Below are 23,890 nucleotides of genomic sequence, written 5' to 3' on the forward strand. Positions count from 1 at the left end.
AAAAAAAAAAAAAAATTTGCTGGGTGGTGGCGTGTGCCTGTAGTCCCAGCTACTCAGGAGGCTGAGGCAGGAGAATTGCTTGAACCCGGGAGGCAGAGGTTGCAATAAGCCGAGATTGTGCCACTGCACTCCAGCCTGGCGTCTGGCGACAGACTGGGACTCTGTTAAAAAAAAAAAAAAAAAAAAGAGCATTCGATGAGTGTTGCTGCAGACTATTGTTACAAAGACCACATGTTCACAGAGTGCTGGCTTTTGTTGTATTGTCATTAGTGCTATTTCATAAAATGAATTGATTTTCCTTATCGCCAGTAGAGTTGAGTTACTTTGCTATTTGGCAGAAAAATAACTGTGCGACTATTGACATTCCATGCTATATGAATAAAATCTAAGAACCATAAAACACACCAATCGTTATTTTAGTATTAATAGTTCTGTGATATCATGCTAGAAATTGGGGCTAGGCACAGTGTTCACACCTGTGCTCCAAGCACTTTGGGAGGTTAAGGTAGGAAGATTGCTTGAGGCCAGAAGGTCAAGATCGGCCTGGACAACATAGGGAGATCTTGTCTGTACTTAAAAAAAACAAAGTCAGATGTGGTGGCATGCACTTGTAGTCCTAGCTACTCAGGAGGCTGAGGCAGTAGGATCCCTTCGGCCCAGCAGTTCAAGGCTACAGTAAGCCTGACTGTACCACTGCTGGCCAGCCTGGGTGACACAGCAAAACTCCGACTCAAAAAAAAAAAAAAAAAGAAGAAGAAAGAAAAAGAAAAGAAATTAAATAGTTTGAATTTGTTAAAGATTGTGAATATTAACTTATATACTTATTTTTGTCATTTTAATGATGTTAAAGACCCCATCCAAGTGTTCTTCTAAATATCTTCGATTCCTTGAAGACAATTTTGATCTTTTTTTTAATTTTTGGTCTTAAAGAGCTAAAATTACTTCAAGGAGAAAAAAAAAACCCAAACAACAATAAAACCTCACTTCACCTCCTGCCACACCCCATTCTCGTATATACTCTCCAGAGGCTTCCCTGAATACATCACCTCTGCTTACACTCTTCTTCCCCATTTATTCAGTTAAGTTAGCTTTCTTTATCCTCAAAATGTTATTCAGGTATCACCACTTTTTCAGAGACAATTAACCAATTCCTCTTATAGACTTAGGTCAATATTTTCTGATCATCCTATCAATACAAAGAATGATAATAAACTAGGTGACACTTGAGCATTTATTTTATACAAGAAAAACAAATAACATATTGTATTATTGTTCTCTTCATCATATTAATATGAAAAGTGAGATTTAGAGGCATTAAGTAACTTATGTAAGGTCCTGGAACTATCAAACTAAAGAGTTTAAATTTCAACTTTGTCAGGCTTTGTGTTGCTTGGATTACAATCATTATTTATATCCACGGTTTCCAAAGTATGCATGCAGATATCCTAAGCTGTCCCAACAAACTTAAAGGAGTGCTACAGTAGATTGTTATTCCTTGACGGAAACATAGTCTTACTCTATGACTCTCAGCTCCTGTAGAAACCTCTTGCTTGAGGTAGTTCAGAGGCTCAACATTAGGTTACATTACATTGCTTTCAATGACACCATAAACTGAGTGTTTCATGGTTGCTGAGTTAAAGGACAAATACTAAGCAAAATACCAGTGTGGAAGAGGAAATGAGGGTGGTCATGTCCAATCCGATTCCATGTTTTGACAAGCTGTGTTATGCCTGACAGGCGTGCATACTGCATTGATTAGTAAGTAATTGTGGCCACTTAAGAATGAAATAAAAATAGTATTTTTTCTTTCAATGTATGTGTTAGTTTTTCTGTTCAAATGGCTACTAAGTTGTTAAGGCATAAATATGTATTACCTTGCCTGGACCTGGCCGGGTGTGGTAGCTTAAGCCTGTAATCCCAACACTCTAGGAGGCCAAGGTAGGAGGATCACTTGAACCCAGGAGGTCGAAGCTGCAGTGAGCCATGACTGTGCCACTGCACTTCAGCCTGGGTAGACAGAGTGAGACCCTGTCTCAAAAATAAATAAATAAATAAATAAAGTTTCCTGGACCTAACTAGTTAATAAAGGCAACTTTCAAGTATTTGTTTTAGTCTATGCGTGTTATGAAAAACTTATTAAAACACTAACGACATCATGAATGGAGAAAGTTTGGAAATCTCTGGCTAGATATTTTTCTCATCTACTAAACTGAGATTTTCTTGAATGCAGGATGCAACCAGTTTGGTGGAAGTAGAAATCAGAAACAATCTTTTTCTTCTGGTCTGCCTCTGTTCTGTAAGAGTTAGAAGACTTTTGGCTACAAGAAACAAACAATCTGACACACACTGTCTTGAATACTAAGGAGGGGAAGGAGAGGCATACAATGGGTACTGACCTGTGTAGCATCTCCCCAGGGATAATCACATTGATACTTACCAAGGAAGTAACTGAAAAATCCTTACAGGACAGATGCAGAAATTTCATGGAAAAAAAAAAAAATCTAACCAACGCTATTAGGCATTTAATCTCTATTTATGAGAGAATAATATGTGAATTTATAATTGCATTGCAAAAGATTTGTAGAGAATTGCCAGCTGACCTAGCTGCAAGAAGGGTTAGACAAAAAAAAGGTGTGTCAAAATTTCTGTCCTTCATGGAATATTTATGGATCGAAGCAGCCCTGTTTTTCCCTTCCAAATGAATACTAGAGTCACCAGGTTTACCCATTAAAACTTCAAGATGCTTGGTTCAATGTGAATTTCAGATTTCAAAAATAACTTTTTAGTATAAGTTTGTCCCAAATATTGCATGGGGCAAACTACTACCACAAAGTTATTATTCTTTTCTGTTTTTCTTTTTTTTCCCCCAAATCTGCTTGCCAGGGAACAAAGTTATTATTTATCTAAAATTCAAATTGAACTGGGTGTCTGGTATTTCACCTAGTAACTCCAGTGGAAACAGAAATTCACTTCAAAATATAATTATCAACAGAATTAAAATATCATCATTTTGCAACCCTTAATCAAATAAAAGATCTAGAATTGTGATTTTTGAAGTGTGGTTTCCTGCGCAGAATCATCACCACCATCTGGGAACTTGTTAAAATGCAAATCCTTAAGACTCATTTCATCCCTACTAAAGCAGAAATATTGGGGTTGGGGTCCCCAAAAGTGTGTTTTAGCACACAGTGTTGTGGTGATTCTAATCAACGAGTTGAGAACCACTTACCTAGGCAATTTTGGTAGGCAGAGTAATCTTCCCCCAAACATATCTATAGTCCCAAAAAGTAAGTTAGTATCATAGGTTACCTGACAAAGAAGAATTAAGGTTGCGGATGGAATTTTGATTGCTAATTTGCTGACCCTAAGACAGGAAGAAAATCCTGTGTGATTCAGGTGGGACCAATGTAATCACAAGGGTCTTTAAAAAGAGCGAGTCGGGAGAAAATGTAACTATGGGAAGAGGGAGTAGAGAAAGGCAACATGACTGGCTTTGGAGATGGAGAAAGCGTCATGAGCCATGGACTGTGGGCAGCCTCTAGAAGCTGGTGAAGGAAATGGATTCTCCCCCAGAGTTTCTGAAAAGAAATGGACCCTGATGACACCTCGATTTTAGTCCAGTGAGACCCTTGTTGAGCATCCCACCTACAGAACTGTAAGGTACACTTTGTTGTTAAAGCTGTCAAGTTTGTGGTCATTTGTTACAGTGGTGACAGAAAACCATTAGAGCAATGGTCATCTATGCCTGCTAAAACCATTAGCTAAAAAGGCAATGCTCTAATACAATAATGTGAATGGGTTGGAAGTTTATGTCAAAACCCTACTGTGTTTATTCATGTGTATTGTTTAAAACTTATTTTATACACATACACAGTTTATGTCTTTTCAACTAACCATTTATTTATAGGTTTCTAATTACAGACTAATAATAGTAACCATCAGCTATATTTAGGAAATCAAGAGGCCCAGATTGCATATTAGCAGTCAACATACTATTGAGCAGAGTGAGAAAGCCACAGGTAAGGAGCACTGTTGAAGACTGTGCTCTAAACAGAGCTTCAACTGTTTGCTTGGAATGATGTCTCACACAAGAAGTGTAATGTACCTATTTTCTCCCTTTTTATTCTGAGCAATGGGAATATCCTTGGTAAATCATTCTGGAGATAGGCCTAGGAATAACTTGAGAAATAAAGGAATACACAGATGTCCAAGAGGCCTCAGCACAGCCACAGAAATAAACTTTTACATCATGACTTTACCACAGACACAGAATGCATCAAATTTTAAGTTTCCCAAGAAAGAGTTCTCATTTTCTTCACATATTCTGTCTGTGCTTAATCCTGTCTGAATTAGCATGAAGGAGAAATATTTACATAAATGCAGCCAGTTACCTAAAATATGGAAAAATCAGGGATTTTCTAGTACTTTTTATTTCTATTGAAAATAACATCTGTGGCCATGTGAAACTTTTGCCGATACTTCTGGCTGGCAAAGAATCTTTAATTTTTATTCATTGAAGTATCACTGTTCTCATAGTATAGACGGTAATATGCTGCTGTTAAAAATGCATAAGATATAGATCAGTACGTCTATATGAATGACATGGACCATCTTCTCAAGAAATGTACCTTTGGAGACTTTCTTATTGGTGTGGTCATACAGGCTGGACATGGCCCTATTCCAGGAAGCTCCATTTACCTAGGCATGTGACAATGGCACTGTCATTGTACCATGTGGCAGCTCTGCTCCCAGGCATATCCCAACAGCTCACTACCCCTGCACTGGGAGCTTACCTCCTCTTTCATAAATTTCTTATCAGGATAATTTTTAGAATCTTACCATCTGACATGAAGAATGATTCACATAAGGATCAAATAGTTCCCTTTAGCTCTGAGATTTTATAGGACTATAATTCTGTTCACTTTTGGAAGACTTTGGAATTTGATAGAAGAATAAAGCTAACCCCACTCATTCTTCAAGGCCCAACTCAAATATCATGTCCTCCCTGACACCACCTCCTCTAACACTGCCTTCTGTAAACTCCTCTAAAAATTATGGTCCCCAGGCTCAGGCAAGGGCAAACTAGGGCTGTCAGGAAAAGGACTGTTGAGAATGAGAAAGATGCCCCAATAAGTTAAATAGAAAGTTATGAAAACCAACAAGGAGTGTGGCCAGCGTTTTAAAGGGCATTCTCCTGGTAAGTACGGTGGTCCCAGCCTTGGGTAGAATGGCCATCACCATGCAGGAAGGTGTGTGGAAGAGGTTATTCTGCTACAGGTTCTAGCTATTATTCCAATGATAGCAGAATCATGGTTGGCGAGGGTAGGCTGAGAACAGCATTGAGCTCCACAGGGACGGGCACTGGTGAGAGAATGCAGATAAGCAGAGTGTGAGACATGGTTAATTGGGCTGGTCTCAGTGACAGTGGAAGTCCCATATGGAAACAAGAGTGTGTGTGTGTGTGTGTGTGTGTGTGTGTGTGTGTGTGTGTGTGTCACAGAGGAGAGAGAGAGAGAGAGAGAGAGGGAGAGAGAGAGAAAGAGAGAGAGAGAGAGAAGGATATGGGGCCTGAGTCAAAAACCCAGTTGTGATGGGGCCCAGTGGCTCATGCCTGTAATCCCAGCACTTTGGGAGGCCGAGGCAGGCAAGATTACCTGAGGTCAGGAGTTTGAAACCAGCCTGGCCAACACAGTGAAACTCTGTCTCTACTAAAAATACAAAAATTAGCAGTGTGTGGTGACTTGTGCCTGCAATCCCAGCTACCGAGGAGGCTGAGACAGGAGAATCGTTTGAATCCAGGATGTGGAAGTTACAGTGAGCCAAGATCATGCCACTGGACTCCAGCCTGGGTGACAGAGTGAGACTCTATCTCAAAACAAAACCAAACAGAAAAACAACAGCAAAAAACCCAGTTGTATGAATTCAGGCAGACAATTCCTGGATGAGCTTTTAAGGACCAGGCAATCTAGACACTGGAATAAAACAATAAAACTAATTTGCATGTGTACTTGCTGATAGACTAGGGGTGCTAATGTCTCCCCTGCTCAGCTGTATCTACCCAGGGCTGAAAGTGTAGCAAGTAAAGAGTGAATAATGAAATAATGAATTATTTATATTGAATAATGAATTATTGAATCCTGACAATTACTCAATAAAATGAGGAAGGCAGGAGTGGATTGTCTAATCATTTTACTTTCTGATCATTCCTTGTGTCTAGCTAGAAAATAATGAAATACTAATAAATATATACACATAGAAAATATAGAATTACATGTGTTTTATATAATAAGCTCATTGCATGCAATACACATAAATATTACCCATAATATAGCTTATGTATATTTAGCACAATTCTATATATTGGGAAGTGCTCAATTACTATCTGTTGAATTGAACTTTGGCATACTGAGATTCAAATCATTATTCTTTCATTTTCCAGCTTCAACTGGATTAATTTGCTAAAAGTAATGAGTCATTTAAGCCCTTGTCTTTACATAATCCTAAGAGCTGGGTAAAGTAAACCAGTTGTTTTTTAGGGCTATTCTCTGTCCTATAGGGCAAGACAGTAGCCACTGTTTAGAGACTATGCCCAGGACATAGCTCATGGTAGGGTCTGATAACTAGGAGTCATTAAAACAACTGTTAGAGATGGGGTGGCGGTGGGGGGAGTTATTCGAAGCAATAGAATGAAATCGTAGAATTCGTAACATCTCCAGGCCCAGTCACTGTTGCAACAGGTGACAAGTTCTCACTCTCTCCTTACGGCAATCATGAGATTCCCTAAAATTCCTTTCTAAAAATCTGAAAGTATTTTCCCTCTTCTGATTCAGCTGTCTTCACACTCTTCCAAACCAGTTACTGATTACACACATAGCATTTCATACATGTATACACATGAACACACACAGTGTAACTTCTAATAGCCTAAAGAAGTATGACTCACAGGTTGGAGTTGGGGAGAAGGAGGCATTTTTTATTTCTCACCTTGAAAAGTAGTGTCTTATTGTGTTGTTATAACAGTCTATCTCTTTTCATAACATATTTGAGATTCATGAGATTTAAAATATCACTAGAGTTTAAGCTTTTATTAAAAAATTGGGAAAACAATTCCCGTAAGATGTGAATCCCTAAATAATTGCTACAAGCTTTGTAACAAGGGGCTATTTACTCCTTGCTTATGTGCATTGGGAGGGTCTTCAAAAAACGGTTAAAACAGAAAAGGACGGCTTGCCGTACTCTAATTATTTAAGTGAAAAGACTTGATCCAGATGACAGACCAACTACCAGACACAGCAGCCAGACGAAGACCCCTTTATGCAGAGCTGCTTTAGTCTCACAAGATAAAGAAAGGAAGGAAATCAGAGAGCTTATTTTAATGATCCTATCCTGTCTTCCATCACAATGTAAACAACCATCCCCCTTTCTGTTCAGATGACATGATTTTCCATAGCCTCATACAGCCACAAATATGAGCCACAGTAAATAGCTGTTGCTGGCAGAAGATAAGGAAGAAAGAAAGTGCCCAAATGGGGTTTATTTATTTTATCTGAGACTGCAACTGTCAGACTGCAAATACCATACACTGTATTCTGGACAGCCTGTCAACTTCAAAGAAGAGGTACATGGAGAAGAGTCTGGAATCTTCTCACCACCATTAAGCAAAGCCCCGCCAAGTTAAGCTGAACTTCTCTAGTGTCTGTGAAATGAAACACACACACTGTAGGTTGCAATTTTGCTGACAGGTAGGTGTTGCTAAGAAGGCCATTGCTTTTTAAGGGGGTCAAGAACTGCCAAGGAAGAAAACTAAGTGCACAGTGGACAAAAGCTGAAGTTTGTGTTAACCTTTGGCCAACGGTATTCCTGGTCTTTTGGCATTACCCATTCCAGTATATTTTAAGAAAGAGGACTGTGTTTTCTGACTGTAAATATGAGTGCAGCAGGTTGAACCAGGATACACCAAATATTTTTCTAACTGAGGGAGACCAATGTAGAATTTAGATGCCAACAAGATGACTCAACAGCCATTTGTCTCATATTTACTCATTTAAGGCTGATGGGAGTGGAAAGAAACAGCTGCTGTGAGCTATTTCTATTGGGAGGCAATAAGATACAGCATACCATAGGAGATTATTTTAAACCCAAGGTATATTATTGACGCAGGTCTTTTATAGAAACGTCATATTGTGTCAGCTTCTTTGTCAATAATGTAGACGCACAAAGAGGTTTAAACTGGATCTCCTTGGTGAAGTATTTGTTTGTTTGTTTGTTTGCTTGCTTGCTTGTTTTTTGTCAGCACACTTTACCACTCAACCATAAAGTATTTGTGTGATAAAACAGAAGAGTTTGGCCGGGCATGGTGGCTCACACCTATAATCTCAGCACTTTGGGAGGCCAAGGCAGGCAGATCACCTGAGGTCAGGAGCTCGAGACCAGACTGACCAACATAGTGAAACTCCATCTCTACTAAAAATACAAAAATTAGCCGGGCATGGTGGTCTGCGCCTGTAAGTCCCAGCTACTCGGGAGGCTGAGGCAGGAGAGTCACTTGAACCTGGGAGGCAGAGGTTGCAGTGAGCCGAGATCATGCCACTGTACTCCAGCCTGGCAAAAAAAATTACATATTTATATACANAAAAAAAAAAAAAAAAAAAAAAAAAAAAAAAAAAAAAAAAAAAGCAGTATGGAGGTTTCTAAATAAATTAGAAATAGAACACACATAAACACACACACACATATGCTCGATAGAATATCATTCAGCCCTGAAAAATAATGAGAACTCACCATTTGCCACAATGTACATGAATCTGGAGGACATTATAAGCCAGACACAGAAAGAAAAATATTGCATGATCTTACTTATATGTAGAATATTTTTTAAAATTAAATATGCAGAGAGAACAAAATAGTGACAGGCTTAGAGAAAGGGAGCGGAGAGGAAATGGGGTCAGAGGATAAAAGTCGCAAATATTTAGGATAAACAAACCTAGAAATCTAATGTACAACGTGAGACTATAGGTAATAAAGTTGTAGTATGTATGGAATTCATGCTAAATAAGTAAATTTTAGCTGCTCTTGTCACAAAAACAACAAAAAATGGATAACTGTGTTATTATGGCTACAATGATTTGCTTTCCTAAAGTAACTTTTTTTACTATCTATATGTGTTCCATAATATCATGTTGTATATCTTAACTACAAACAAGAAAACTTGCTTTTAAAATAAGAGGCTTGGGGTCTGGATTTATAGTCTGGTTTTCCCCTTGTATTCCTCATCATTATGATGAGTCGTTTTTAATAACTGTATTAGTCTGTTCTCACACTGCTAATAAAACATACCCAAAACTCAGTAATTTACAAAGGAAAGAGGTTTAGTTGACTCACAGTTCCACATGCCTGGGGAAAATTCACAATCATGATGAAAGGTGAATGAGAAGCAAAGCCATGTCTTACATGGCAGCAGGCAAGAGAATGTGTGCAGGGAAACTCCCCTTTTATAAAACCATCAGTTCTCATAATATTCACTATCACAAGAACAGCATGGAAAAACTCACCTTCATGATTCAATTACCTCTCACCATGTCCCTCCCATGACATGTGGGAATTATGGCAGCTACAATTCAAGATGAGATTTGAGTGGGGACACAGCCAAACTATATCACTATCCTAGAAACTGAATCTACTATACAGACAAAGAGTTATTTTAATTCAGGCATATGGATCTCAGTGAATACTGGGAAGCAAAAAATTGTTTACAATTATAATATTTAATGAATCTGAAATTAGAATACAAGGTCAGGAAACTGATTTTTCTCCTAATTTTTAAGCATATGTTTTGAGGAAAAATGCATTATTTTTTAAAGCTTTTTATTATAAATGCAACATATATTTATAGAAAAATTAGATGATATCTGAAAAGTAGAAAAGTAAAACATACATATTTTTTCAGTTTTTTTATGGATAGTTTTTTTCTTATTTGTTTCACATAGCTGAACTTGTCTATTTATGTTTAACAATATTTATCATTTTCTTCATTACAAAAGCAATAAATTGCCACTGGAGAAATTTGGAAAACACAAAAAACACTAAGGACCAATAAAAGTCAGCTATGGCTCCACACCCATATACAACCACTTAAAATTTTATTTTTGTAGAAAAGCAAACAAAAAAAAGCATGATTTAATAAACATTAAGTCATGCAAATCAGAATTGATGAAGACTAACTGGGAAAAACTGTTTCAGATTTCTCTCTCTAGACACAGGTACTCTTACTTGAGAAATACTTTTTCTTTCTCCTTGCTTTTGTCCGTCATTCTATATGAGTTCTCTCTGGGTTCTCCTAGCCATAGAGAAGGCATCACTTCTCACCTGTTTCCTGGAACAATCTCTCTTCAGACTGGTCATCACCCTTCTTTGAAATAGTAGCTTTAAATTTTACCTGATTTAGCTCTTACAAAGCAATCTCCTTAGCAGTGTTCCCATCTCACCTGTGTAGGGTGTCTCTCTCCTCCGTAGAATCACAGCTATGATATGCAAAAGCAGTGCAATCTGGGCAAGTTTCTTACTTCAGCTTCCTCAATCTTAAAGTAGAAACAATAATAGCATGAATTCGTGGCAACGATTGCACGAGTCAACATACTCAAGGCTCTTAGAATAGTGCTTGGCATACAGCAAACGCTGGATACATGTTACTGTCATATGGGGTTGTCCTTACCTTCCAAGTGAATTTATTCTTTTAGCTATTTTATTAATAATTCTGTGATGATATTTTGAAATATTTTTGTGTACTGGAAGACCTTGATGTTGGCATTTATCTCCAGACTTTTCTTTGGAATCAGAAGGAAAAATCCTGCCTTGGGACCCACAGGGGTCCCATACACCTGGGCCCCACCTTATTTTTCTAACCTTATCTCTTTATCACTGTGGGCCCCCAGTTCCATCACTGCCTGCTCAGCATGACTTTGTTCTCCAGTAAATCAGACTTTGCTCCAATCCCAAACTTTCTTTAAACTTCTGCCCTTGCAAATACCTCTAAACACTTTCTGGTGGTGTTGCTGATTGTGGCCGCTACTTTTTATACATAACTCTCTCTTTTTCTTCTACATTTGCCTTTTCTTGTCTCAACTGAACTGTAGCTTATTGAAGAAAATGCTCCTTTCTTCCAAAGCACCTAACACAAGAGGACTGATTTTTGTACATTTTGTTTTTGTTAGTATTTTTTAGAGCCAAATTCACCTTTCATGGAATCTATGAAGATATATATACTGGTAATGTTTGGGATTTAGTGAGGAAGAATTTTCCAGAAAAATTATAATAAAGATAGAAGTGTAAAGAAAGATAAACATTAAAAAAATGTAAATATCATAAGTTGTCTAACCTACAAAATAAAGCTACCATAGTTTCTTTTCATCCATATTTTACTTGCTGCTGTGATAAATCACTCCAAAGAGCTGCTGCATTCTCCAGGGTTCCTGAGGTCACTACTTTCTAGTTCTGCACTAAAAACTGTGTTCCACGTAGGACAAATACTCTTCAAAGTATCTATTCTTCCTAATAAAATTGATTCATACATCTAATTTAGGTTTATTGAAGACATTTTGGAAAATAGAAAATTATATAAAGAGCAAAGTAAGATGATAATCCTATTTGTTTTACTCTGCTTTGAAGATATGTCATAATGTGAATATTTTCAAAATTAATTATGACATATAGTTATATGTTATCATACTTTTATATAATTATGTCAATTTTAACGTTTTTATATTATATAGATTATACTCATATAGATGGTCATAGTTTTACCATTTCCCTGTTATTGAATATTTTGTTTATTGTTTTTTCTATTATAAAGAATCCTGTGAAAAATGAGACTTTACACGTGCCTGTTTCTGAAAATATCAACATTTCCTCAACACAGATTCTAAAATATGTAATTACTGGGATCAAGGTACAAGTATTTAAACTGAAACTCTTGATGAAAATTTCTTTTTCCAGATTGCCTTCAGAGAGCCTACTACCACCGCATGCCGGCCACACTTTCAGAACATAAGTATTTTTAAAATCTTTCCAAACTTTAGAGGTGAAAAAGAGAACATTATTGTTTTTATTCAGATTATTTGACTGATGATAGTCATGGATATTTTCAAAAGCATGTGACCTTTTCTGTGAATTATTTCTTCAGGTATTTTACCCATGTTTCTACAGTAATGTAAGCATTTTAAAAAATATAGCAAAGATAGTAATTATTTGCCTGTATTATTGAGTAAATATTTTCCATTTTGATTTCACAATTAATTTGATTCACATTGTGTTGTAAAATACAAAGTATATATTTTAAATGCAATAAAATATACCCATCAAACATATGCATTCATGAGCTTTGACAAATGTGTAAATTCATGTAACCATCACCCTAATTAAAATATAGAACTTTTCCATCACTACGTATTTTTTCTTAGCACCCTTTGCAGTCAGTTTCTCTCTATTCCCAGCCTTCAAATCACCGATTTGCTTTCTGTCACTCAAGACCTTAAATAGAGCCCGGCGCCGTGGCTCAGGCCTGTAATCCCAGCACTCCGGGAGGCCGAGGCAGGCAGATCATGAGGTCAAGAAATTGAGACCATCCTGGTCAACATAGTGAAATCCCGTCTCTACCAAAACTACGAAAATTAGCCGGACATGGTGGCATGCGTTTGTAATCCCAGCTAACTCGGGAGGCTGAAGCGGGAGAATCACTTAAACCCGGAAGGCAGAGGTTGCAGTGAGCTGAGATGGCACTACTGCACTCCAGCCTGGTGACAGAGCGAGGCTCCGTCTCAAAAAAAGAAAAAGAAAAACACCAATAATACTAAACCCTAAATATACAGTCAACCCTTGAACAACTCAGAGGTTAGCAACACCCATCCCACAGTAAATAATCCATGTATAACTTTCAACTCCCCCCAAATTTAATTACTAACAGCCTACAGTTGGCTAGAAACCTTACCAATAACAGTTAAGACTCAACTAACACATATTTTGTATGTTATGTGTATTAAGTACTGTATTCTTACAATTAAGTAAGCTAGAGAAAAGAAAATATAAAAATCATAAAGAAGAGAAAAAATAAAGGAGAAAATTGATGCGTTTCCAGCATCAATAGTGGCACTTTGTGTGGGTCCCATGGTGTTACTCAAGGTTTACAGTATTGCACTAAACACCATGAAGAATACTTGAATACCACAGGATGTCACTTTTACTGTGATATGCAATTTACTGGAGAGAGAGCTTGCTCACACAGAAATGATTAGCATCACATGCTGTTTAAAGCAGATACTCACAACACTTAAGCTCACCACAATAGCAACAGGAGGTGGCCACAAAATCGTTGCAGTATTATAGTACATTCTACAAGTTAATTTTAAGCATTTATGATTTACTGTTGCATCTTTATGTTTGTTTATATTTCTCTGAACTACAGATGGTGCCAGATACAATCTGTAAGTGTTTGTATGCTTAGTTTGGAGAAATTTTAAGATTGATAATAGATTTGTTTATATTTTACAGTAGCAAACAATAAGATAGACTAACATTTACATATATTTAATGAATTCAGGACGTACCTAACATGTTTGTAGTTTTTCTTGATATTTCTAGGTTGTATACTTTGTGAGTTTTGTTCAAATTGTCATACATCTACAAAAGAATTTTCCAATATATTTATTTTTTAAAAAATCTCTATATAAATGGACTCACAGTTCAAATCCATGTTGTGAAAGGGTCAACTGTACTATTTTTTCCTATACATGCATACTTATAATAAAGCATAATTTATAAATTGGACACAGTAAGAGAGTATCAAAAATAATTAATAATAAATTTAAATAATTATAATAATATACTATATTAAAAGTTATTTGAATGTGGTCTCTCACTGTCTCTCAAAATATCTTATTATACTGTACTCAACTATTTTCAGACTGCTGTTGGCCTCAGGTAACTGAAACTGAGGAAAGTGAAACCATGGATCTGCAGAGACTACTGTAAAAAGAATACAGTATACTAAGTATTTTTAAAAGAAGGCATATGGTATCGTGGAAACTTTAAGTGTATTTGACTCAATCGAGATGTTCAGTAGGTTCAAGTAGGCCTTTCATGCATCTCTAGACAAGCTCCTCTCCCATACCTCCCAGTAGGAATTTCAAATTTTTCTCCTCTTTCCTGAAGCATTTTAGTCTACTACCAACCTCCTCATTTTCTGTAGAGTTTCTCCACAGACTTCTTTTTTTTTTTCAGTCAGCATTCCAAACATATATAACCAATAACACAGTCAAAGTTCTTTTTTTTTCAGACGAAGTCTCTCTCTGTCACCCAGGCTGCAGTGCAGTGGCACTCACAGCAGCCTCTGCCTCCCCGGTTCAAACGATTCTCCTGTCTCAGCCTCCTGAGTAACTGGGGTTACAGGCATGCAGACTATTGTTTGTATTTTTCATAGAGACACCATGTTGGCCAGGCTGGTCTCGAACTCCTGTCCTCAAGTGATCCACCCGCCTCAGCTTCCCAGTGTTCTGGGATTACAGGCTTGAGCCACAGTGCCTGGCCTTTTTTCTTTTTTTTTTAATTTGTAGTCACTTCATTAACCTGACTACACAAATATAAGCAGCATATAACCAGAAAGTTACAACTAAACACAGATGACACGTGAAAATTTCTGTTCGCAAGTCACATATACAAGTACATGAAATAGAAGTTTAAGTGTAGAATTATGGCCAAACTATTTTTTAAAAAGCAGAAATGTAAAATTACCTCTTGAAAATATGAGAGATGGTGTAGCCCTCTCAAAAATCAAATATTCCTACAGGATCTCCACTGACTTTTAACAATTTGTTTTTTTCTAAGAAGCATTCCCTCAACCTAGCATTCCGTTGACTGATAACATTATTTATCTTTATCTCAGAGATGTAAAATCTTGTTTAGGATGTATATATGTGAGGATCTTTTAAAATTACTTTCTCTTAGAATATGATGATCTCTTTCAAACTGCTTATCAGCAAAGAAGTTTTTCTTCAATTGTATCATTGATTATTTCAACTCATCTAAGGTCATTTTACTATTGTCAGTGTTAACACCTGTAATTCTTAGGCTATTCTGTTTTCTCCATCCTCCGTAGTCATCATATTTACCCTCACTTCGTCTTTTTTTTTTTTTTTTTTTTTTTTTTTTTTTTTTTTTTTTTTTTTTTTTTTTTTTTTTTTTTGGCCAGTTTTTTCTTTCTTCCATGAGCTTTTCTCGTGTTTGTCCTGCTCATCATTGACTTATCCAGGTCAGAAACTCCTCATATATCCGTGTAACAAAATTACACTTGTATTTTAAGTGACCTGGATGAGATTGGAGACTATCATTCTAAGTGAAGTGATTCAGGAATGGAAAAGCAAATATCGTAACTTCTCACTGATATGTCAGAGCTAAGCTATGAGAACACAAAGACATAAGAATGATACAATGGACTTTGGGGACTTGGAAGAGTGGGAGGGGGATGAGGGACAAAAGACCATAAATATGGTGCAGCGTATACTGCTCAGATGGTGGTTGCACCAAAATCATACAAATCACCACTAAGGAACTTACTCATGTAACCAAATACCACCTGTACCACAATAACTTATGGAAAAATAAAATGTTTTAAAAATTACACTTGTATCCCATAAACTCATATGAACAAAATTTTAAAAAAATTAAAATCTTCTCCAATGTTTATTTTACTCTCTACTGTTTCTGCTATGCATTTTAATATAGATATCTTTGTTTTCTTTGTATATTTCACCTCCTTTCCTTTTCATCTAATTTTGGGTTTTTTTTTTTCCCTATTGTGTTACTTCTTTCTCTCAGGTATCATTTCCCTAGAATCTTTGCTCCTATTTTATAAAAAGCCTATTATATTATTGTAAATTTTTTTGTCAAAATTTCATTTTGCCTGCTATCTAAAATATATTTCAAAAGTGGGTTCCTCCTATGAGTGTTTAGATTAATGTAACTTTTCCCTTCCTGCATATTTATTGATCCCATGGTTTCTGATATTGGGACTGTTGTCTTATTTTGTTTATACTAATTATGAAAGAAGCAAAGATCTATTCAGACGTGGTGTTTGGCAACAAATCTCTGCAAATTGCTCTTGGCTTTTCTCACTGCCCATTTGGCTGTTAGTTCAATCCTGTGTTCAGATTAATTGCTGGGTCAAGGAGGGAGGATGGGAATGAGAGCATAATATGTTTTATATGGACCCCATTTCCAAGCATGCACTCATTTGCTTTAACTTTTCTGACTTGAAATGGAATTCTCTCTAATCCCTAGTGGCTAATTCTTTATCTCTCTAAACATAAATTCCCCAGTGTTTTCACTTATCAGAAATCAGGGCTTGTCCTATCTCCACCTTGCTCTGTTCACTAATTAGTCCACTTCCAAAATTGTTTTATTATGGAGACATAACTCCCACAAAGCAATGTTTACTGCTTTGTGAAAAAGGAAGATAAAGATGTTATATGTTCATAGTTTTCTGTCTGGTAGCAGCCTATCTATCCCAATGGGGTAGAAAGAAGTATTAAGAAAAATGTTCTAACTCCCAAACATAGGACTAAGCATTAGAGGAGAAGCTGATGGATTTTCTTGTTCATAATAGTTTAATCAAGATTTGAATTGAGGTCTGTTTGATTACATTGTCCAAGTTAATATGGTAGATGCTGCTTTTTGAAGCCAATACATCGCCTTAAAAAGATAGAGTCAGAAAACGTTTTTGTCTCATTTATACTACCCACACAAAAGAGGACACTTCCCTAGCCCTCAAAGATACAAACATCCACTCATAAAATCACACAGTCAGGTGGGTGCAGTGGTGAACACCTATAGTCCCAGCTACTCAGGTGGCTGGGGCAGGAGAATCAGGTGAGTGTAGGAGTTTGAGACCATTCCTGGAAACATAGGGAGACCCTGTCTCTTAACATAAAAAAATAGCAACACGACTTGTGTTCTAAATTCTATAGTAGCAATAAGGTAAAGGATAAAGCTTTCCAATACAAGTATTAGACACCTGTTCCTGTAATACAATAAACTCCTGTTTATATAGAACACTAAAAGAAATGGAGTATTTGACGTAAACAAGAACTGCAGGACATTAGGTGTGGTCTGATTCAAGCCGAGACAGCAGGAGTATCACTCCCTTTGGTCTGGATACTGAAGTCCTGTTAATTCAGCCCCAGATGAAATTATTCTCTCTTGGCAGGCTCAACACACTAGTGACTCATGTTGGGCTGGCAGTCAGCTGAAATCACTAATCCCTCTCACACGTGCAGCTGTTCAGCTACGTCTCCCCCATCCTGGCTTGTGCAGCTCTTCTTAGAGCCTGAATACTGTACCTTCATAGTCCCCAGAATAATTTAATTTACTAGTAGGGAAGATCCATACATAAGTTTGAATTGTTATTAATTTGCCCTTTAAGGCTACAGGACTAAATACAAAAGGAAGAGATGCAAAGAATTAGGAATAATGTCACTTTTTTTCCCAAACTCTCACATCTAATAAATCAACAATTTTCTTCTGTCCTCCTCCTGAATGGAGAAGAGATCCCACAAATTCTCTGCATTTATGTTATCTCTGGAACGGTCCCAGTGAGGAACTTGAGGGAATTCTTGAACAAAAGGCACAGAGGGGCCGGGCACGGTGGCTCGAGCCTATAATCCCAGCACTTTTGGAAGCCAAGGTAGGTGGCTCACCTGAGGCTAGAAGTTTGAGACCAGCCTGGCCAACACAGCGAAATCCCATCTCTACTAAAAACACAAAAATTAGCCGGGCATGGTGGCAGGTGCTTGTAATCCCAGCTGCTCAGCAGGCTGAGGCAGGAGAATCTCTTGAACCCAGCAGGTGGAGGCTGGAGTGAGCTGAGATGGCGCCACTGTACTCCAGCCTGGGCAACAGAGCAAGACTCCATCTTAACAACAACAACAAAAAAGGTACAGAGGGACTACAGGTCCCTTAGGATGATCACCTATTTCACCTCAGACTTCACTCCAAATGTTGGTATGTTCCACTGGGAAAGGTGGCTTCCTCCTTCAAAATGACTGGTCCACACTAACAAGAAACGAACATTTTCTGAACATTGCTGTATTTATTTAGGTTTAGGCATTTTATGTGCGTTATTTTATCATTGCAACAACCTTGTAAGTTATATATTATACATTTTTTCTTTTATTGTGACTGAACCAGAATTACAGAAAGAATAAGGATATTATCCCAGGTTACACAGAAAGTAAATAAGAGAACCAGGATTTAAGCCTCACATTGTCTGAATTTAAGGCCTAATCTATTCAATGTACCTCACAGATACTGCTTGTCAAAGTACAGAAAGCAACCAACCCTAGGAGAAAAGCTCTAGGGTTTAAAAATTAAGCAAAAAACTACCCTCGGGGGAAGATAAAAAGGTAGTATAGTTACTTTGGTCTTAGTTTCCAAAGCAATGCCAAACTCATAATAGGTACTCAATAAATTATTGCAAAGTAATAAATGGCCAGACAATGGTCAGATATTTTCAGTGTTGCTCATTAAATCTGTAACATTCAATTAATCAGCATGAATTTATTAAGCTCTTCTATGTGTGCAATACCTTGTGGGGTATCATTAGATATGCAATAAATTAAGACAATCTAATTTTGGCGAAACTTAATATACATAACCAACACTCTCCAATTTTATCAAGTACAAAAACGCTTGATACCAACTGTTGAAGTTATATATTTGGAAATAGAATGCTCTAGGAGATTTTGCGTGGAGGTATCACGGAGCACATAATTCTCATATGATGTCATCCTTGAAGAATTCATAGAAGGTTAGTGCCTTCCAGGGGAGGAAAGAATCATAAGGAAGGAGACCATAAGTATAGAATGTTTTCAGGAAAGGAAGAAAAAGGGATATAGGAGTAGTGGGGAATTATTGTAATGGTTCTAGTAATGTTGGCTGCTGTCATAAATAAGCTCAAAATTTATAATCCATGGAAAATCTTACAGAGAAGCTCTTTAGAACTAGCTCCAGTCGTGCAAAACAACATTTCCACTCTCCTTCCATTGACCAGAACTCAAATATGTGATCACACCTCACTGCAAAAGAAGGTGCCCATCTGTGTCCCCAGGAGATGAGGAAGTGTTTCTGGTGAGTACCTAATCAGTCTCCAACAGAAATGAACTGATTTGACAAAAAAACTGAAACACACAGAGCTGAAAGTCAAGAGACCTGCTCTCTTTCTGATCTCTTTGCACTTGCATTTTCTTAATTGCAAAATGGAGCTAATGACCCTTGCTAGCACACTCATAGGGATGTTGCTAGGAGACCCAAAAGAGATTATGAATATATAATTTCTTGGAAACTTTGAATGGTTTCTGATCATTTGTATGATACTGAGTTGGTTTCTCCTACACTAGGAAACTGCTATACTTTAGCTATATAAAAAGAATGGAGAGTACAAAATAAGTTCAAGGATCAATTTGAGCAAGAAAGTTGAACTGGTAAAAACAAATAAAAATAAAAATAAGATACTATCCTTTCAAAACTAATTATTGATACAAAAATGTCACCTATGATTTAGGCAAATTTTTTGTCTAATATTTAGTACCACATAGTACTAATATAATAGTACCACATTTTTCTTAGTACTCAGAAAATACATACCTAGGTCATACTTATGAAAGGGAATTCTGGCAGTGAGCATGTAGGACAAAAGGAAGACAGAGCAGAACAGGAAGAGGCACTGTGGAAGGCTGGAGCATGCTATTTACCTTACACCAGTACATTTTGTACATTATGGTATTTAATTATGAAAAAAATTATGAGATGGCCGGGTGAGGTGGCTCAACCTGTAATACCAGCACTTTGGGAGCCAAGGTGGGTAAGTTAAGAGTTCAAGACCAACCTGGCCAACATGGTAAAACCCTGACTCTACTAAAAATACAAAAAATTAGCTGGGCGTGGTGGCACATGCCTGTAATTCCAGTTACTCAGGAGGCTGAGGCAGGAGAATCACTTGAACGTAGTAGGCAGAGATTGCAGTGAGCTGAAATCGTGCCACTGCCCTCCAGCTGGTACAACAGAGCAAGATTCCATCTCAAAACAAAACAAAAATGTCAAAAATCATGAGGTATTTATTTCGTAAAGTCGAAAGTAAAAGTTCATAGAAAATATGTCAGTTGGATAATATTTCATTGCCAGTGGTTAGCAGAAGAAGAGTTTGAACCTGAATCAAATTCCAAATTCATTCGTTTCCCCCTACTCCTCATTTCTGCCATTAATTAGTAAGGTAGGGGAACTTTGGAAGAATTAACCTTTCTTGATTGCAAGTTTCTTTAGTAGAATCAGATTCAGGATCCTAGAGCATACAGGGCCATTAGAAACCAGCTGTAGTCAAATGTCCTACTCTAACAGATGAGAAAACAAGGAACAGAAAGGGGAGGTGCCTTGCCCAGGATCAGAGAGTATTTTAATGGCAGAGCCAGACCTAGAAAAACCCAGATCTCCTGATTTATGGTCCATTACAAAAGTTTTGACTGGGGAACTGTTTTTTTAAATAGTAGCTTTGCTATAAAGTCACACACTGGTCACAGATATATACATCTAAAAATTTCTCCAGATTCATGTCTCTGCTGTGGGTTTTTGAGACAGGATCATACTGCAAAGTAGAGCTGAGTTAGTGGGTAGTTTCTGACTTAAGGCTCCACAAGTGGGGTGGTATGAGCACTGAGCTGGTTGAAATTACAAGCAGCCTCAGTTGTATAAATGAGTCAGAATTACTTTTTTTTTTAACTTTTATTTTAGGTTCAGGGTATATGTGCAGGTTTGTTCTATAGGTAAACTTGTTTCATGGAAGTTTGTGTTTACCTATAGAAGAAACCAGCCTGGTATCCAATAGTTACTTTTTCTGATCCTCTCCCTCTTCCCACCCTAAATTATGCCCCAGTGTGTGTTGTTCCTCTCCATGTGTCCATATGTTGTCATCATTTAGCTCCCATTTAGAAGTGAGAACGTGCAGTATTCGGTTTCCTGTTTGTTCCTGCATTAGTTGCTAAGGATGATGGCCTTTAGCTCCTTCTACGCGCCTGCAAAGGACAGGATTTGACTCTTCCTATGGCTGCATAGTATTACATGATGCACACATATCACATTTTCTTTATCCATTCTACCATTGATAAGCATTTAGGTTGATTGCATGTCTTTGCTATTGTGAATGATGCTGCAATGAACATACATGTGTCTTTATGGTATAATAATTTAGATTCCTTTGGGTATTTGCCCAGTGATGGGATTACCGGTCAAATGGTAGTTCTATTTTTATCTCTTTGAGGAAATGCCACAATGTTTTCCACAATGATGGAACTAATTTACACTCCCACCAACAGTGTATAAGCATTCTAGAGTAAGCATTCCCTTTTCTTTGCAACCTCCATAGCATGTTATTTTTTGGCTAGTTACAGTTCTTCTTTTTCTTCAACTTTTGAATTCTGTGGTACGTACATGTGCAGGATGTGCAGGTTTGTTATATAGGTAAACCTTTGCCTTGGTAGTTTGCTGCATAGATCAACTAATCACCTAGGTATTAAGCCCAGCATCCATTAGCTATTCTTCCTGATGCTCTCCCTCCTTCCACTCCTCAACAGGCCACAGTGTGTGTTGTTCCCCTCCACATGTCTATGTTTTCTCATCATTCAGCTCCGGCTTAAAAGGGAAAATGTTTGGTGTTTGGTTTTCTGTTTCTGCATTAACTTGGTGAGGATAATGGCTTCTAGCTCTGTCCATGTCCCTGCAAAGGACATGAACAGCTGCATAGTATTCTATGGTGTATAAGTACCACATTTTTTAAATCCAGTCTATTATTGATGGGCATTTGGATTGATTCCATGTCTTTGCTATTCTGAATAGTGTTGCAATGAACATATGCATACATGTATCCCTATGACAGAATGATTTATTTTATGTATTTTATTAAGACCAAGTCCCAGTCTGTCACCCAGGCTAGATCCAAACTATATCAGCAACCTTGCCAGCATCTGCTGTTTTTTGTTTTTTTTTTTTTTTTTTGTGGAAATGGAGGCTTGCTCTGTCACCAGGCTGGAGTGCAGTGGCAAGATCTCTGCTCACTGCAACCCCTGCCTCCTGGGTTCAAGTGATTCCCCTGCCCCAGCCTCCTGAGTAGCTGGGACTACAGAAGCACACCACTGTGCCCAAGTAATTTTTTGCATTTTAGTAGAGACGGGGTTTCACCATGTTGGCCAGGCTGGTCTCGATCTCCTGATTTCATGATCTGCCTGCTTTGGCTTCCCAAAGTGCTGAAATTACAGACGTGAATCACCTCACTCAGCCTGTTTCTTGATTTTTTAATCACCATTCTGACTGGCATGAGATGGTATCTTGTTGTTTTGATTTGCATTTTCCTAATGCTTAGTGATGTTGAGCTTTTACTCATGTTTGTTGGCCACATGACATGAATGTCTTCTTTTAAAAAGGGTTTATGTCCTTTGCTCACTGTTTAATGGGGTTGTTTGGTTTTTTCTTGTAAATGTGTTTAAGTTCCTTGCAGACTCTGGATATTAGACCTTTGTCAGATAAATGGATTGCAAGAATTTTCTCCCATTCTGTAGGTTGTCTGTTCACTCTGATGATAGTTTCTTTTGCTGTGCAGAAGCTCTTTAGGTTCTATTTGTCCTGTTTTTGCTTTTGCTGTAATTGCTTTTGGCGATTTTATCATAAAATCTTTGCCCGTGCCTATGTCCTGAATGGTATTGCTTAGATTTTCTCCTAAGGTTTTTATAGTTTTGGGTTAAGACTTTAATCCATCTTGAGTTAATTTTTGCATAAGGTGTAAGGAAGGGATCCAGTTTCAATTTGCTGGTCAGGACTATTAAGGGAGTTACAGAATTGACTACCTGGTGTGTTAAAAGGGACACTGGGTTGGGAGCTAGGAGATGTGGCTCTCAGGCTTGAGTGCCCCTGACTACCTTTGTGGCCTTAGCCCTCATTTCACTTTTCTGTGCCACAGCCCTCTGTTACTGTTCACTTTGTAAAGTAATAGATAGATAACTGATAGTAACTGATCTATGCACTATCTTCCAGGCTACTTTGCATTATGTAGAAAATTAATGTACTGAAGCAAACAGCCTATCTTTTATCACGACCACTACTTTCTAAAGTGTACACACACACACACACACACACACACACACACACACACACAATATATATATATGAAGGAATATTTACCAATTTCAGACAGGTATAGGTATACTTATGATGCAAATGTACATTTTAGGTGTGCTAATATTTTTTATTGTGAGAGACACACTAACAGACCTCTTATGTGCTAAAGTGATTTTTCAAACAAACTAATAATAACAAAAATGATAAGAATGAACTACAGTGTATTTCATGCTTTATCTTATTTCCTTCAAAATAATCCTATAAGTTGAGTAGCTGACATTTTAGAAAACCAAGGCTCAGAAAGGTTATGCGTCTTAATGACTATCACACAGAGTGGAGACTAGTTTTGATCTTAACTATGATCAAATATGCAAAACACTATGTGTAGGTCCCCTCAGCATTACCTAAGAGCTTGTTAGAAATGTAAAATACTAGGCCTTGTGTGGTGGTTCATGCTTGGGAGGCTGAGACAGGTGGATCACCTGAGATCAGGAGTTCGAGACCAGCCTGACTAACATGATGAAACCCTGCCTCTACTAAAAATACAAAACTAGCTGGGAATGGTGGCTCATGCCTGTAATCCCAGCTATTTGGGAGGCTGAGGCAGAATTGCTTGAACTTGAAAGGCAGAGGTAGCAGTGAGCCAAGATCACACCATTGCACTCCAGCCTCAGCAACAAGAGAGAAA

General features: G+C 37.5%; 1 long non-coding RNA gene across 1 annotated transcript in view; it reads left to right on the plus strand.

Annotated features, from left to right (window-relative positions):
- The first annotated feature begins 4,376 nt into the window (after positions 1–4,376).
- The window catches only part of LOC119471651, a 20,985-nt gene continuing 1,471 nt past the window's right edge, over positions 4,377–23,890 (plus strand). The window contains exons 1-2 of the long non-coding RNA XR_005200711.1: positions 4,377–4,386; positions 19,479–19,488. This is a non-coding gene — a long non-coding RNA (uncharacterized LOC119471651). The remainder of the gene's footprint in view (positions 4,387–19,478; positions 19,489–23,890) is intronic.

The sequence above is a fragment of the Cebus imitator genome, unplaced genomic scaffold (assembly GCF_001604975.1).
Source record: "Cebus imitator isolate Cc_AM_T3 unplaced genomic scaffold, Cebus_imitator-1.0 Scaffold68, whole genome shotgun sequence".
Taxonomy (NCBI): domain Eukaryota; kingdom Metazoa; phylum Chordata; class Mammalia; order Primates; family Cebidae; genus Cebus; species Cebus imitator.